A 13,989-nucleotide genomic window follows, 5' to 3' on the forward strand; every position below is an offset into this window, starting at 1 on the left:
AGCTCGTCCCAGCCCGCCACAGCCCGTCCCAGCACACCACAGTCCACCACAGCCTGTCCCAGTGACCATAGCCCGTCCCAGACCGCCACAGCCCACCACAGCCCACCACGGCCCGTCCCGGCCCACCACGGCCCGTCTAGGCCCCCCACAGACCGTCCCGGCCCACCACCCGTTTCAGCCCACCACAGCCCGTCCGGCCCACCACAGCCCACCATAGCCCGTCTCAAATCACCACAACCCACCACAGCACACCACAGCCCGTCCCAGGTCACCACAGCCCACCACAGCCCGTCCCGGCCCACCAGTGCCTGTCCCAGCCCACCAGAGCCCGTCCCGGCCCACCACAGCACGTTCCGACCCATAACAGCCTGTCCCAGCCCTCCACGACCCACCACGGCCCGTCCCCACCCACCAGGGCCCGTCCCGGCCCACCACGGCCCACCACGGTCCATCCGGGTCAACCACGGCCCATCCCGGCCCACCACAGCCCGTTCCAGCCCACGATAGCCCGTCCCAGCACACCACGGCCCATCCCAGCCCACCACACTCCACCACAGCCCTTCCCAGGCCACCACAGCCCGTCCCAGCCCACCATGGCCCACCATAGCCCACCACGGCCCACCACGGCCCGTCCTGGCCCACCACGGCCCACCACAGCCCGTCCCAACACGTCCCAGCCCGTCCCAGCCCAGTACAGCCCGTTCCAGACCACTAGAGCCCGTCCCAGCCCACCAAAGCCCGTCCCCGCCCACCACAGCCCATCCTCACCCAACAAAACCCCTCCCCGCCCACCACAGCCTGTCCCAGCCCACCAGGGCCCGACCCAGCCCGTCCCAGCGCGTCCCCGCCCACCACAGCCCATCCCAGCCTGCCACAGTTTGTCCCAGCCTACCACAGCCCATCCCAGATCACCACAGCCCGTCCCAGACCACCACAGACCACCACAGTTCATCCCAGCCCACCACAGTTCGTCCCAGCCCGCCACGGCCCGTCCCGGCCCACCACGGCCCGTCCCAGCTCACCACAGCCTGTCCCAGCCCACCACGGGCTGTCCCAGCCGACCACGGCCCGTCCCAGCTCACCACGGCCCGTCTCAGCCCGTCCCAGCCCACGACAACCCGTCCCAGCCCACGAAAGCCCGTCCCAGCTTACCACATCCCGTCCCAGCATACCACAGCCCATCACAGCCCACCACGGTCCACCACAGACCACCACAGACCACCACAGTTCGTCCCAGTCCTCCACAACCCATCGCGGCCCACCACGGCCCGTCCCAGCTCACCACAGCCTGTCCCAGCCCACCACGGGCTGTCCCAGCCGACCACGGCCCGTCCCAGCTCACCACGGCCCGTCTCAGCCCGTCCCAGCCCACGACAACCCGTCCCAGCCCACGAAAGCCCGTCCCAGCTTACCACATCCCGTCCCAGCATACCACAGCCCGTCACAGCCCACCACGGTCCACTACAGACCACCACAGACCACCACAGTTCGTCCCAGTCCTCCACAACCCATCGCGGCCCACCACGGCCCTTCCCAGCCCACCACGGCCCGTCCCGGCACCTAGCGGCCCGTCCCGGCCCACCACGGCCCGTCCCGGCCCACCACAGCCTGTCCCAGCCAAATACAGCCTTTCCTGGCCCACCATGGCCCGTCCCGGCCCGCCACGGCCCGTCCCAGCCCGCCACGGCCCGTCCCAGCCCGCCACGGCCCGTCCCAGCCCACCACGGCCCGCCCCAGCCCACCACAGACCACCACAGTTCATCCCAGCCCACCACGGCCCGTCCCAGCCCACCACGGCACACTACATCCCGTCCCAGCACTCCACAGCCCACCACAGCCCACTACAGCCCGTCCCAGCCCACCACAGCCCGTCCCAGCCCACCACAGCCCACCACAGCCCGTCCCAGCCTGTCCCAGCTCATCCCAGCCCACCACAGTTTGTCCCAGCCCACCACAGCCCGTCCCAGCCCACCACAGGCCACTACAGCATACCACAGGCCACTACAACACACCACAGCCCGTCACAGCTCGTCCCAGCTCGTCACAGCACGTCCCAGCGCACCACAGCCCACCCCAGCATGTCCCAGGCCCCCACAGCCCACGACAGCCCTTCCCAGCCCACGACAGCCCATCCCAGCCCACCACAGCCCGTCCCAGCCCACCACAGACCACTACAGAACACCACAGACCACTACAGAGCACCACAGCCTACCGCAGCCCACCACAGCCCGTCCCAGCTCGTCCCAGCCCGTCCCCGCCCACCACAGCCCGTCCCCGCCCACCACAGCCCGTCCCAGCCCACCACAGCTTGTCCCAGCTCGTCCCAGCCCGTCCCAGGCCTTCCCAGCCCACCACAGCCCGTCCCGGACCACGAAAGCCCCTCCCGGACCTACCACAACCCGTCCCCGACCACCACAGCAGGTCCAAGCCCACCACAGCCTGTCCCAGCCCACCACAGACCGTCCCAGCTCTCCACAGCTCTCCATAGCCCGTCCCAATCCTCCACAGCCCATCCCAGCCTAACACAGCCCGTCCCAGCCCAACACAGCTTATCCCAGCCCACCACAGCCTGTCCCAGCCCACCACAGCCCGTCCCAGCCCACCACAGCCCGTCCCAGCCCACCACAGCCCGTCCCAGCCCACCACAGCCCGTCCCAGCCCACCACAGCCCGTGCCAGCCCACCACAGCCCCACCCAGCCCATCACAGGCCACTACAGCACACCACAGCCTACCGCAGACCACCACAGCCCGTCCCAGCCCATCACAGCTCGTACCAGCCCGACACAGCCCACCACAGCCCGTCTCAGCTCACCACAGCCTGTCCCAGCCCACCACGGCCCACCACAGCCCGTCCCAGCTAAACACAGTCCGTCCCAGCCCACCACACTCACCACAACTCGTCCCAGACCATTCCAGCACAGCACAGCCCATCCAAGCCCATCACAGCCCGTCCCAGCCCACCATAGCCGTTCTAGCCCGTCCCAGCCCACCACAGCCCTTCCCAGCCCCCCACAGCCCACCACAGCCCACCACAGCCCTACACAGGCCGTCCCAGCCCGTCCCAGCCCACCACAGTGCGTCCAAGTCCGTCCCAGCCCACCAGAGCCCGTCCCAGCCCTCCACAGCCCACCAGACCCTGTCCCGGCCCACCCCGGCCCATCACAGCCCGTCTCAGCTCATCACAGCTCGTCCCAGCCCACCACAGCCCGTCCCAGCCCACCACAACCAACCACAGCCCGTCCCCATCCCACCACAGCCTGTCCCAGCCCACCACAGCCCGTTCCAGCCCACCACAGCCCTTTCCAGCCCACCGCAGCCTGTCCCAGCCCACCATGGCACACCACAGCCCACCGCAGCCCGTCCCAGACCACCACAGCCCACCATGGCTTACCACGGCCCACCACAGCCTGTCCCAGCCCATCCCAGACCACCACAGCCCGTCACAGCCCGTCCCAGCCCACCACATAAAGTACCAGCCCATAGAAGCCCACCACAGCCCGTCCCAGCCCACCACGGCCCGTCCGAGCCCACCCCAGCCCACCACAGCCCATCTCAGCTCACCACAACCCGTCCCAGCCCACCACAGCCCACCACAGCCGGTTACAGCTTATCACAGCCCATCCCAGCCCGCCACAGCCCATCCCGGACCTACCAGAACCCGTCCCTGACCACCACATCAGGTCCAAGCCCACCACAGCCCGTCCCAGCCCACCACAGCCTGTCCCAACCCACCAAAGCCCATTCCAGCACTTCCGAACCCACCACAGCCGGTTTGAGACCACCAGAGCCCGTCCCAGCCCACCACGGCCCATAACCGCCCACCACGGCCCACCAGAGCCCACCACGGCCCACCACGGCCCGTCGCAGCCCACCACGGCCCGTCCGAGCCCACCCCAGCCCACCCCAGCCCATCTCAGCTCACCACAACCCGTCCCAGACCACCACAGCCCACCACAGCCGGTTACAGCTTATCACAGCCCATCCCAGCCCGCCACAGCCCATCCCGGACCTACCAGAACCCGTCCCTGACCACCACATCAGGTCCAAGCCCACCACAGCCCGTCCCAGCCCACCACAGCCTGTCCCAACCCACCAAAGCCCATTCCAGCCCTTCCGAACCCACCACAGCCGGTTTGAGACCACCAGAGCCCGTCCCAGCCCACCACGGCCCATCACCGCCCACCACGGCCCACCAGAGCCCACCACGGCCCACCACGGCCCGTCGCAGCCCACCACGACCCGTCCCAGCCCATCACGGCCCACCACAGCCCACCCCATCCCATGCCGGCCCAAAACGACCCACCACGGCCCACCACAGCCCACCACGGCCCACCACATTTCACCACGGCCCGTCCCAGCCCATCACGGCCCACCACAGGCCATCCCAGCCCACCACAGCCCGTCCCAGCCCACCACAGCCCACCCCAGCCTGTCCCAGCCCGTCCCCGCCCACCACAGCCCGTCCCAGCCCACCACAGACCGGCCCACCACAGCCCGTCCCAGCCCACCACAGCCCACCACACCCCGTCCCAGCCCACCACACCCCGTCCCTGCTCCTCCCAGCCCGTCCCAGCCCACCACAGAATGTCCCAGCCCACCACAGACCGTGCCAGCCCGTCTCCGCCCACCACAGCCCGTCTCCGCCCACCACAGCCCGTCCCCGCCCACCGCAGCCCGTTCCCGCAAACCACAGCTTGTCCCAGCCCACCACAGCCCGTCCCAGCCCGTCCCAGCCCAACCACAGCCCGTTCCAGACCACCAGAGCCCACCAGAGCCCACCACAGAATGTCCCAGGCCACCACAGCCTGTCTCAGCCTATCCCAGCCTGTCCCAGCCCGTCCCAGCCCACAGCAGCCCGTCCCAGCCCACCACAGCCCGTCCCAGCCCACCACAGCCCACCCCAGCCTGTCCCAGCCCGTCCCCGCCCACCACAGCCCGTCCCAGCCCACCACAGACCGGCCCACCACAGCCCGTCCCAGCCCACCACAGCCCGTCACAGCCTGTCCCAGCCCACCACAGACCGTCCCAGCCCACCACAGCCCGTCCCAGCACACGACAGCCCGTCCCAGCACACCACAGCCCGTCCCAGCCCGTCCCAGCCCACCACAGCCCGTCCCAGCCTGTCCCAGCCCACCACGGCCCACCACAGCCCATCACAGCCCACCACGGTCCACCACAGACCACCACAGACCAGCACAGTTCGTCCCAGTCCTCCACAACCAGTCGCGGCCCACCACGGCCCGTCCCGGCCCACCAGTGCCTGTCCCAGCCCACCACGGCCTGTCTCAGCCCCCCACGGCCCGTCTCAGCCCACCACGGCCCGTCTCAGCCCACCACAACCCGTCCCAGACGACCACAGCCCGTCCCAGCCCACCACAGCCCGTCCCAGCCCACCACAGCCCGTCCCAGCCCACCACAGCCCGTCCCAGCCCACCACAGCCCGTCCCAGCCTGTTTCAGCCCACCACGGCTAACCACGGCCTGTCCCGGCCCACCACGGCCAACCACGGTCCACCATGGCCCACCAGAGCACACCACGGTCACCCACGGCCCTTCCCAGTACACCACAGTCCACCACAGCCCGTCCCAGCCCACCACGGCCCACCCCAGCCCACCACGGCCCACCCCAGCCCACCACAGCCCGTCCCAGCCCATCCCAGCCCGTCGCAGCCCATCCCAGCCCGTCCCAGCACACCACAGACCGTCCCAGCATGTCCCAGCCCGTCCCAGCCCATCACAGCCCGTTCCAGACCACCACAGCCCGTTCCAGCCCACCACAGCCCACCGCAGCCCTTCCCAGCCTGTCCCAGCACACCACAGACCGTCACCCGCCCACCACAGCCCGTCCCAGCCCACCACACCCCGTCCCAGCCCACCACACCCCGTCCCTGCTCCTCCCAGCCCGTCCCAGCCCACCACAGAATGTCCCAGCCCACCACAGACCGTCCCAGGCCGTCTCCGCCCACCACAGCCCGTCTCCGCCCACCACAGCCCGTCCCCGCCCACCGCAGCCCGTTCCCGCAAACCACAGCCCGTCCCAGCCCACCACGGCCCGTCTCAGCCCACCACGGCCCGTCTCAGCTCACCACAACCCGTCCCAGACGACCACAGCCCGTCCCAGCCCACCACAGCCCACCACAGCCCGTCCCAGCCCAGCGCAGCCCATCCCAGCCCACCACAGCCCGTCCCAGCCCACCAGAGCCCGTCCCAGCCTGTTTCAGCCCACCACGGCTAACCACGGCCTGTCCCGGCCCACCACGGCCAACCACGGTCCACCATGGCCCACCACAGCACACCACGGTCCACCACGGCCCTTCCCAGTACACCACAGTCCACCACAGCCCGTCCCAGCCCACCACGGCCCGTCCCAGCCTAACACAGCCCATCCCAGCCCAACACAGCTTATCCCAGCCCACCACAGCCTGTCCCAGCCCATCCCAGCCCGTCCCAGCACACCACAGACCGTCCCAGTCCACCACAGACCGTCCCAGCATGTCCCAGCCCGTCCCAGCCCATCACAGCCCGTTCCAGACCACCACAGCCCGTTCCAGCCCACCACAGCCCACCGCAGCCCTTCCCAGCCTGTCCCAGCTCACCACAGCCCGTCCCAGCCCACCACACCCCGTCCCTGCTCCTCCCAGCCCGTCCCAGCCCACCACAGACCGTCCCAGGCCGTCTCCGCCCACCACAGCCCGTCTCCACCCACCACAGCCCGTCCCCGCCCACCACAGCCCGTTCCCGCAAACCACAGCTTGTCCCAGCCCACCACAGCCCGTCCCAGCCCGTCCCAGCCCAACCACAGCCCGTTCCAGACCACCAGAGCCCACCAGAGCCCACCACAGAATGTCCCAGGCCACCACAGCCTGTCTCAGCCTATCCCAGCCTGTCCCAGCCCGTCCCAGCCCACAGCAGCCCGTCCCAGCCCACCACAGCCCACCCCAGCCTGTCCCAGCCCGTCCCCGCCCACCACAGCCCGTCCCAGCCCACCACAGACCGGCCCACCACAGCCCGTCCCAGCCCACCACAGACCGTCCCAGCCCACCACAGACCGTCCCAGCCCACCACAGCCCGTCCCAGCACACCACAGCCCGTCCCAGCACACCACAGCCCGTCCCAGCCCGTCCCAGCCCACCACAGCCCGTCCCAGCCTGTCCCAGCCCACCACGGCCCACCACAGCCCATCACAGCCCACCACAGTCCACCACAGACCACCACAGACCACCACAGTTCGTCCCAGTCCTCCACAACCCGTCGCGGCCCACCACGGCCCGTCCCGGCCCACCAGTGCCTGTCCCAGCCCACCACGGCCCGTCTCAGCCCACCACGGCCCGTCTCAGCCCACCACGGCCCGTCTCAGCCCACCACGGCCCGTCTCAGCCCACCACAACCCGTCCCAGATGACCACAGCCCGTCGCAGCCCACCACAGCCCACCACAGCCCGTCCCAGCCCACCACAGCCCGTCCCAGCCCACCACATCCCGTCCCAGCCCACCAGAGCCCGTCCCAGCCTGTTTCAGCCCACCACGGCTAACCACGGCCTGTCCCGGCCCACCACGGCCAACCACGGTCCACCATGGCCCACCAGAGCACACCACGGTCCACCACGGCCCTTCCCAGTACACCACAGTCCACCACAGCCCGTCCCAGCCCACCACGGCCCGTCCCAGCCCACCACGGCCCACCCCAGCCCACCACAGCCCGTCCCAGCCCATCCCAGCCCGTCGCAGCCCATCCCAGCCCGTCCCAGCACACCACAGACCGTCCCAGTCCACCACAGACCGTCCCAGCATGTCCCAGCCCGTCCCAGCCCATCACAGCCCGTTCCAGACCACCACAGCCCGTTCCAGCCCACCACAGCCCACCGCAGCCCTTCCCAGCCTGTCCCAGCACACCACAGACCGTCACCGCCCACCACAGCCCGTCCCAGCCCACCACACCCCGTCCCTGCTCCTCCCAGCCCGTCCCAGCCCACCACAGAATGTCCCAGCCCACCACAGACCGTGCCAGCCCGTCTCCGCCCACCACAGCCCGTCTCCGCCCACCACAGCCCGTCCCCGCCCACCGCAGCCCGTTCCCGCAAACCACAGCTTGTCCCAGCCCACCACAGCCCGTCCCAGCCCGTCCCAGCCCAACCACAGCCCGTTCCAGACCACCAGAGCCCACCAGAGCCCACCACAGAATGTCCCAGGCCACCACAGCCTGTCTCAGCCTATCCCAGCCTGTCCCAGCCCGTCCCAGCCCACAGCAGCCCGTCCCAGCCCACCACAGCCCACCCCAGCCTGTCCCAGCCCGTCCCCGCCCACCACAGCCCGTCCCAGCCCACCACAGACCGGCCCACCACAGCCCGTCCCAGCCTACCACAGCCTGTCCCAGCCCACCACAGACCGTCACAGCCTGTCCCAGCCCACCACAGACCGTCCCAGCCCACCACAGCCCGTCCCAGCACACCACAGCCCGTCCCAGCACACCACAGCCCGTCCCAGCACACCACAGCCCACCACAGCCCATCCCAGCCTGTCCCAGCCCACCACGGCCCACCAAAGCCCATCACAGCCCACCACGGTCCACCACAGACCACCACAGACCACCACAGTTCGTCCCAGTCCTCCACAACCCGTCGCGGCCCACCACGGCCCGTCCCGGCCCACCACGGCCCGTCCCGGCCCACCACGGCCTGTCACAGCCAAACACAGCCTGTCCCAGACAAACACAGCCTTTCCTGGCCCACCACGGCCCGGCCCGGCTCACCACAACCCGTCCCAGCCCACCACGGCCCGTCTCAGCTCACCACAACCCGTCCCAGACGACCACAGCCCGTCCCAGCCCACCACAGCCCACCACAGCCCGTCCCAGCCCAGCGCAGCCCATCCCAGCCCACCACAGCCCGTCCCAGCCTGTTTCAGCCCACCACGGCTAACCACGGCCTGTCCCGGCCCACCACGGCCAACCACGGTCCACCATGGCCCACCAGAGCACACCACGGTCACCCACGGCCCTTCCCAGTACACCACAGTCCACCACAGCCCGTCCCAGCCCACCACGGCCCACCCCAGCCCACCACGGCCCACCCCAGCCCACCACAGCCCGTCGCAGCCCATCCCAGCCCGTCCCAGCACACCACAGACCGTCCCAGTCCACCACAGACCGTCCCAGCATGTCCCAGCCCGTCCCAGCCCATCACAGCCCGTTCCAGACCACCACAGCCCGTTCCAGCCCACCACAGCCCACCGCAGCCCTTCCCAGCCTGTCCCAGCACACCACAGACCGTCACCGCTCACCACAGCCCGTCCCAGCCCACCACACCCCGTCCCAGCCCACCACACCCCGTCCCTGCTCCTCCCAGCCCGTCCCAGCCCACCACAGAATGTCCCAGCCCACCACAGACCGTCCCAGGCCGTCTCCGCCCACCACAGCCCGTCTCCGCCCACCACAGCCCGTCCCCGCCCACCGCAGCCCGTTCCCGCAAACCACAGCCCGTCCCAGCCCACCACGGCCCGTCTCAGCCCACCACGGCCCGTCTCAGCTCACCACAACCCGTCCCAGACGACCACAGCCCGTCCCAGCCCACCACAGCCCACCACAGCCCGTCCCAGCCCAGCGCAGCCCATCCCAGCCCACCACAGCCCGTCCCAGCCCACCAGAGCCCGTCCCAGCCTGTTTCAGCCCACCACGGCTAACCACGGCCTGTCCCGGCCCACCACGGCCAACCACGGTCCACCATGGCCCACCAGAGCACACCACGGTCCACCACGGCCCTTCCCAGTACACCACAGTCCACCACAGCCCGTCCCAGCCCACCACGGCCCGTCCCAGCCTAACACAGCCCATCCCAGCCCAACACAGCTTATCCCAGCCCACCACAGCCTGTCCCAGCCCATCCCAGCCCGTCCCAGCACACCACAGACCGTCCCAGTCCACCACAGACCGTCCCAGCATGTCCCAGCCCGTCCCAGCCCATCACAGCCCGTTCCAGACCACCACAGCCCGTTCCAGCCCACCACAGCCCACCGCAGCCCTTCCCAGCCTGTCCCAGCTCACCACAGCCCGTCCCAGCCCACCACACCCCGTCCCTGCTCCTCCCAGCCCGTCCCAGCCCACCACAGACCGTCCCAGGCCGTCTCCGCCCACCACAGCCCGTCCCCGCCCACCACAGCCCGTCCCCGCCCACCACAGCCCGTTCCCGCAAACCACAGCTTGTCCCAGCCCACCACAGCCCGTCCCAGCCCGTCCCAGCCCAACCACAGCCCGTTCCAGACCACCAGAGCCCACCAGAGCCCACCACAGAATGTCCCAGGCCACCACAGCCTGTCTCAGCCTATCCCAGCCTGTCCCAGCCCGTCCCAGCCCACAGCAGCCCGTCCCAGCCCACCACAGCCCGTCCCAGCCCACCACAGCCCACCCCAGCCTGTCCCAGCCCGTCCCCCGCCCACCACAGCCCGTCCCAGCCCACCACAGACCGGCCCACCACAGCCCGTCCCAGCCCACCACAGCCTGTCCCAGCCCACCACAGACCGTCACAGCCTGTCCCAGCCCACCACAGACCGTCCCAGCCCACCACAGCCCGTCCCAGCCCACCACAGCCCGTCCCAGCCCACCACAGCCCGTCCCAGCACACCACAGCCCGTCCCAGCCCGTCCCAGCCCACCACAGCCCGTCCCAGCCTGTCCCAGCCCACCACGGCACACCACAGCCCATCACAGCCCACCACGGTCTACCACAGACCACCACAGACCACCACAGTTCGTCCCAGTCCTCCACAACCCGTCGCGGCCCACCACGGCCCGTCCCGGCCCACCAGTGCCTGTCCCAGCCCACCACGGCCCGTCTCAGCCCACCACGGCCCGTCTCAGCCCACCACGGCCCGTCTCAGCCCACCACGGCCCGTCTCTGCCCACCACGACCCGTCCCAGACGACCACAGCCCGTCGCAGCCCACCACAGCCCACCACAGCCCGTCCCAGCCCACCACGGCCCGTCCCAGCCCACCACATCCCGTCCCAGCCCACCAGAGCCCGTCCCAGCCTGTTTCAGCCCACCACGGCTAACCACGGCCTGTCCCGGCCCACCACGGCCAACCACGGTCCACCATGGCCCACCAGAGCACACCACGGTCCACCACGGCCCTTCCCAGTACACCACAGTCCACCACAGCCCGTCCCAGCCCACCACGGCCCACCCCAGCCCACCACGGCCCACCCCAGCCCACCACAGCCCGTCCCAGCCCATCCCAGCCCGTCGCAGCCCATCCCAGCCCGTCCCAGCACACCACAGACCGTCCCAGTCCACCACAGACCGTCCCAGCATGTCCCAGCCCGTCCCAGCCCATCACAGCCCGTTCCAGACCACCACAGACCGTTCCAGCCCACCACAGCCCACCGCAGCCCTTCCCAGCCTGTCCCAGCACACCACAGACCGTCACCGCCCACCACAGCACGTCCCAGCCCACCACACCCCGTCCCAGCCCACCACACCCCGTCCCTGCTCCTCCCAGCCCGTCCCAGCCCACCACAGAATGTCCCAGCCCACCACAGACCGTCCCAGGCCGTCTCCGCCCACCACCGCCCGTCTCCGCCCACCACAGCCCGTCCCCGCCCACCGCAGCCCGTTCCCGCAAACCACAGCTTGTCCCAGCCCACCACAGCCCGTCCCAGCCCGTCCCAGCCCAACCACAGCCCGTTCCAGACCACCAGAGCCCACCAGAGCCCACCACAGAATGTCCCAGGCCACCACAGCCTGTCTCAGCCTATCCCAGCCTGTCCCAGCCCGTCCCAGCCCACAGCAGCCCGTCCCAGCCCACCACAGCCCGTCCCAGCCCACCACAGCCCGTCCCAGCCTGTCCCAGCCCGTCCCCGCCCACCACAGCCCGTCCCAGCCCACCACAGACCGGCCCACCACAGCCCGTCCCAGCCTACCACAGCCTGTCACAGCCCACCGCAGCCCTTCCCAGCCTGTCCCAGCTCACCACAGCCCGTCCCAGCACACCACAGCCCATCCCAGCACACCACAGCCCGTCCCAGCCCGTCCCAGCCCACCACAGCCCGTCCCAGCCTGTCCCAGCCCACCACGGCCCACCAAAGCCCATCACAGCCCACCACGGTCCACCACAGACCACCACAGACCACCACAGTTCGTCCCAGTCCTCCACAACCCGTCGCGGCCCACCACGGCCCGTCCCGGCCCACCACGGCCCGTCCCGGCCCACCACGGCCTGTCACAGCCAAACACAGCCTGTCCCAGACAAACACAGCCTTTCCTGGCCCACCACGGCCCGGCCCGGCTCACCACAACCCGTCCCAGCCCGCCACGGCCCGTCCCAGCCCGCCACGGCCCGTCCCAACCCGCCACGGCCCGTCCCAACACGCCACGGCCTGTCCCAGCTCGCTACGGCCCGTCCCAGCCCACCACGGCCCGCCCCAGCCCACCACAGCCCCACCCAGCCCATCACAGGCCACTACAGCACACCACAGCCTACCGCAGACCACCACAGCCCGTCCCACCCCGTCACAGCTCGTACCAGCCCGACACAGCCCACCACAGCCCGTCCCAGCTAAACACAGTCCGTCCCAGCCCACCACACTCACCACAACTCGTCCCAGACCGTTCCAGCACAGCACAGCCCATCCAAGCCCACCGCAGCCCGTCCCAGCCCACCATAGCCGTTCTAGCCCGTCCCAGCCCACCACAGCCCTTCCCAGCCCCCCACAGCCCACCACAGCCCCTCCCAGCCCCCCACAGCCCACCACAGCCCCTCCCAGCCCTACACAGGCCGTCCCAGCCCGTCCCAGCCCACCACAGTGCGTCCAAGTCCGTCCCAGCCCACCAGAGCCCGTCCCAGCCCTCCACAGCCCACCAGAGCCTGTCCCCGCCCACCCCGGCCCATCACAGCCCGTCTCAGCTCATCACAGCTCGTCCCAGCCCATCACAGCCCGTCCCAGCCCACCACAGCCCGTCCCAGCCCACCACAACCAACCACAGCCCGTCCCCATCCCACCAGAGCCTGTCCCAGCCCACCACGGCCCGTCCCGGCCAACCACGGCCCGTCCCAGCCCACCCCAGCCTGTCCCAGCCTACCACAGCCCGTCCCAGCCCACCACAGCCCGTCCCAGACCACCACAGCCCGTCCCACCACACCACAGTCCGAACCAGCCCACCACGGCCCGTCACAGCTTACCACGGCCCACCACGGCTTGCCTGGGCCCAGCCCAGCCCACCACAGCCCGTCCCAGCCCACCACGGCCCGTCCCAGCCCGCCACGGCCCGTCCCAACCTGCCACGGCCCGTCCCAACCCGCCACGGCCCGTCCCAGCCCGCCACGGCCCGTCCCAGCCCGCCACAGTTTGTCCCAGCCTACCACAGCCCGTCCCAGCCCACCACAGCCCGTCCCAGACCACCACAGACCACCACAGTTCATCCCAGCCCACCACAGTTCGTCCCAGCCCGCCACGGCCCGTCCCGGCCCACCACGGCCCGTCCCAGCTCACCACAGCCTGTCCCAGCCCACCACGGGCTGTCCCAGCCGACCACGGCCCGTCCCAGCTCACCACGGCCCGTCCCAGCCCGTCCCAGCCCACGACAACCCGTCCCAGCCCACGAAAGCCCGTCCCAGCTTACCACATCCCATCCCAGCATACCACAGCCCATCACAGCCCACCACAGACCACCACAGACCACCACAGTTCGTCCCAGTCCTCCACAACCCGTCCCAGCCCGCCACGGCCCGTCCCAGCCCACCACGGCCCGGCCCGGCCCACCACGGCCCGTCCCGGCCCACCACAGCCCGTCCCGGCCCACCACGGCCCGTCCCGGCCCACCACAGCCTGTCCCAGACAAACACAGCCTTTCCCGGCCCACCACGGCCCGTCCCGGCCCGCCACGGCCCGTCCCAGCCCGCCACGGCCCGCCCCAGCCCACCACAGCCCACCACAGTTCATCCCAGCCCACCACGGCCCGTCCCAGCCCACCACGGCACACTACAGCCCGTCCCAGCCCT

The sequence above is a fragment of the Falco cherrug genome, unplaced genomic scaffold (genome assembly GCF_023634085.1).
Source record: "Falco cherrug isolate bFalChe1 unplaced genomic scaffold, bFalChe1.pri scaffold_45, whole genome shotgun sequence".
Lineage (NCBI taxonomy): Eukaryota > Metazoa > Chordata > Aves > Falconiformes > Falconidae > Falco > Falco cherrug.